This window comes from Triticum aestivum, chromosome 6B (genome assembly GCF_018294505.1).
Source record: "Triticum aestivum cultivar Chinese Spring chromosome 6B, IWGSC CS RefSeq v2.1, whole genome shotgun sequence".
NCBI classification, from domain to species: Eukaryota; Viridiplantae; Streptophyta; class Magnoliopsida; order Poales; family Poaceae; genus Triticum; species Triticum aestivum.
In genome coordinates, this window is record NC_057810.1 from 716,914,947 (window position 1) to 716,919,198 (window position 4,252).

General features: G+C 54.4%; 1 long non-coding RNA gene across 1 annotated transcript; it reads right to left on the reverse strand.

Moving 5' to 3' along the window:
- Positions 1-2,169: 2,169 nt before the first annotated feature.
- LOC123135153 (uncharacterized) lies at positions 2,170-4,243 on the reverse strand. The gene is made up of 3 exons (XR_006465831.1): positions 3,880-4,243; positions 3,680-3,773; positions 2,170-3,301 (listed from the first exon to the last, which is right to left on the reverse strand). It is a non-coding gene; the product is annotated as an uncharacterized lncRNA (long non-coding RNA).
- Between the last annotated feature and the right edge of the window lie 9 nt (positions 4,244-4,252).

The window sequence follows — 4,252 nt, forward strand, 5'->3', positions numbered from 1 at the left end:
GAAGATCAGGTTTTCACCCGGAGCAAGGCGGTAAGAGTGAGAACGCCGCGACTGAGCCTTCAGGAAGGGTACGGCGTCAATTGCCGCCGCCACCGTCGGCCAGTCAGAGGACTGGGCAAGTGGTGTACCCCGACGCCCACACCCCACCGTCGCACCTTAACTCCGTCAACCACCCGCAACCACGCCACCCGCGAGGCCATGGTTGCCCGCCCGCACCTGAGGCACACGCTCCGCCTGCAAACGCCGCGCCTCCCGCCGCCAGAGCCGCCGCCCTGCAACCAGACAACCCCGAGGCCTACACAAAGGCCCCAACTTTGGACCAACCGACGACCCTCGACCAGCAGAACCACCCGCAGACGCTCCGCTGGAAGACCTACACCAACCCGACCGTGGCCGAGGAACGGGGGAGAAAGGGGAGCGGCCGAATCCGGACCGGCACATCCCGTGCCAGCGACAGGTGGCGCGATCGGATCGAGGCCGCCCATCCCTCCAACCGAACTCCCCGCCGAGCACGAGGAAAGGAGGAGGATGAGGAGCGGACGCATCCGGACCAGCAAACTGTGCCAGCGACAGGTGGCGCGACCGCATCGAGGCCACCCGTCCGTCCTACCTAGCTCCTCCGCGGAACCCCCGTGATGCCCCACCATGGTAGATGGCACATATCTCCGCGAGGCCATCTGCAAACGCGCGCCCGCCGAGGAGGGAAACCAAATCGACCCGCCGCCGTAGCCCAGGAAGCTCACCAGGGAGGCCCTCCCGCGCCGAGCGCCGCCATCCAGGCGCAAGGGCCCACCTAGACGAGGGTTGCCCACCTCCACCGCTGCCGCGCCGCCCCCACACCATCGAGCTGCCGCGAAAGGGCCGCCCGCGGCCCGCAGCGTCAGGGGCGGATCCGGACGCGCCGCCGCGCCATCACCACCCGCTGGCCTGCCGCACCCGCACTGCAGCGCCGCCACCCCCCACCAGCATAGCCACGGCAGAGGGCGGCCGCCCGCAGCCTAGTGCGCCCCCGACCGCGCCTCGTGGCGACCAGATCTGAGCGCCGCCGCCAGACACGCCCACGCCATCCCCGGCCAGCACGAGCGCGCCACCACCGCGCCGCCTATCCCGTCGCCAGCCTGCACCGCCGCTGCACCTCAACGCCGATGAGCAGCCACGCCGGCGCGCCCGTCGCCAAGCGCTGCGTCCCCGACCGGCCGCCGCATCCCGCGCCGAAGCCGCCGCGCGAGGAGACAAGGAACCCCGCCGCCGCCGGCGACGACAGGGCTTCGTCCGGCCGCGCCCTCGGGCGGCGGCGAGGGGGGAGGAGAGTAGAGGGGGGAGACCCGGCGGCAGCGGCGGCTAGGGTTCCCTCTCGGTCACGCGCGGGGCGACGCGAGAGGGAACAGAGGAAAAAAGCAGGACACGAGCTTTCGAGCTAACTGCTCGGCAGTCATTCTTTGGATGTGCACTGGCAAAGCAGACACGCATGGCTGGCTGTTGCAGCTGCACTGTCACTGGTCTGGTGTAAATGCACATGATGGAGCAAGTGTGAAGATGCTGCAACTTGCTGTAGCCGGCATTGCTTTTGCCAGGATTCAGTGAATTTGTATGTCAGTTCACTGTGTAGATGGCAGCTAGCATTCGGTGAATTTTTATGTCGGTTCACTGCGTAAGAGACAGCTAGAGTCGAGTTGATCTTCACCATGTAATAAGAGGTTGTGCGTGTGTAGCCAGTACTCAGTCGGAAAAAGAAAGAAAAGAAAGGCATTGGTTGCACATCAAGGCTCCCAACGGCGGAGAATATAGCGAGTAGTCCATGTTGCACGTCGTAGCGGAGACAGCCCTCCCGTGAGAGGCTTGTAACTTGTTTGTAAAAAATTCTCCACTTCTATCTATCAATACAAAGACACACGATTCTCGCACGTGTTCTTGAAAAAAAAGGCATTGGTTGCCTGAAACCTGTGTGTGCGTGCTGAACCGCCGCTCTGTTTTCTCCCCTGACCGAGCAGTTTGTGCGTGTTTGTGTGTGTCCACCGGCGAGCGAGTGATTCAGGGGCACAACGGCACAGTCTCTCACTAGTACAGAAGGATCCATTCCACATGCTTGAAAGTGAAGATCGCGTAAAAAACAGGGTAATCCAGATGAAAACTGTTCGATTGGGCGATTCGCGTAAAAAAATGTCCAAATAGTGGTAGAAATATGAATTCACTCTCCCAAATATAATACATACATCATCGAAGCCTATGACCAATGTTGAAAACCAATAAATCAAGAGCATGCACATCTTCTAGCTAGAGCAAGTCCTCAAAATCACCGTGATTATTCAGGCCATAATCTATGTGCGTGTTGGCTGTTCAGCCGAAGTAGCCGACCAATTTTTTCCGTGGGCATGGTCTCTTTGGACCTGTGCCTCGCAGCTGTCTCCCAGAACCTGGTAATCTCCTCCCGCCGGCTTTCCTCCGCGGCAGCCCTCACCTCTCCCGGAACCTGGCTCCTTCCACCACGTCTTATTTGCCCACTCTGCAATTTTCTCCGTTTTATCCTGCAATCTGGACAAAGATCAGTGTTGGCTTTTGAACTGTAGATCAAATCGCGACCGAAGGTAATACAGGTACGTGTGTAAAGCTGGCTCGAAGCAAGCAGGCAAGCAGGTTAATTGATTCACAGGAGCAATACGTTGCCCGTGTAACCGCTACGTGAACCAGGCTTGCTAGCTAGCTCTAGTCGATCGGATCGAATCGATTACGACGGAGCAACTCAGCGGAACTCAGCGAACACAAACGAATCGGTGTACTGCCAAAGGCTCTTGACGTGCCTTGGTTTTCCTTATTGCTTTCAACTGATCGGTGTTACAAGGGCTGGGGGTAGACGCATATATATATGCTAAGCATAGCCTACTGCTAATCCTACTCCGTGTAGTACTGCTAATCCTACTCGGTTTGCAATACTAACCAAACTAGGGCACACATGCATGTGCCGTGCAATCTTGGATTCGTGCTTAACTCTAACAATCAGTACACAGAGTTAGTTAGTAGGAGTATATAACAAGTTACATGTGCTTGTTTTCATGTTTATTATGTGTACAGCTTCCAATATTTTACCATGATTCTGTCACGCAAGAGGTGAGCATGAGCATATCCTGACGTCATACTCTGAATCTGAACTTTGCAACTAAAGGGTCCGCCAGGAAGGCAACTAGGCAAGGTCGAGACTCGGAGTCCAGACCTCTTGTGTTCTGAGCTTCACGTCAAGGGCCGCCTTGTGCTTGGTGTCGTTCTCCCACGACACGACAACATCGACGACATCTTCTGCTCGGCCCTGAAGCACGGCATTTTTCCGGTTAAGAGTTTAGACTGGCCAAACACACATGCATAGAGGAGGATTTATTTATGCAAAATTCAGTTGAGTTGAGTTTGGGCCATCTTTACTTTTAGGAAACGCATGCAATTAATTCACGAACAAACAAATGTGTGTACACTTGTACAGCACAGTTACTTGCATGTCATATTTCTTACATCATCACGAAACACAAGGTGCATTAGATTAGAAAACTGCAGGTACCTCACATATGCTGTATTTGCTAATATATTATTCTATCTTAAGGGTACAGAACGCAGTTCTCTAGCTAGGGATTCTGGGAGTATAGTATGCACGACAACGAGAATAAAGATATACTAGGTTTGACTAAGTACGTACCAGCAGGGTGCAGGGAGGCAGATCCATCCTCGCAGAGAATGATGAATGTTTCGATCTTAGAAATGCAGTGATGATGAACCTTTGGCGTTGCACCCTAATTGCTCAAAAAGACAGACGAACAATCATGTGAGGCAATGAGAGAGATAAATAGATCTTGTAGATTAAAGTACATGCTCTTTCATGGGAGAAAAAGTTAGTACCTTGATTCCGGCAACGCATTATCAGTCCAAGCGTAGAGTAGGGCGGTTGGGATGTGCGTTGGCTGCTTCCCGAATGGCAGCTTCTGCAGCCTCAACTCTGTCGTCCTCGTCTCCCCATACTACACATCTGATTTTAACGAGGCTGAGGAGATTTTCTATTCCGAGATCAAAATCACCGCTGGTACCGGGAGACCCAGTTTCTTCTGCGTTAAATACTATCAAGAGGTCATCTACCAAGGGCATGGCTCCAGCCGCAAAGGTCAAATTCATCACAGCACACTGACTATCAAAAATAAATATCCTCAAGCATGGGAATCCAACTTCACCACAGACTATGACCCTTGTAACTTCGAGCTCTTCTGTTAATGAGGTA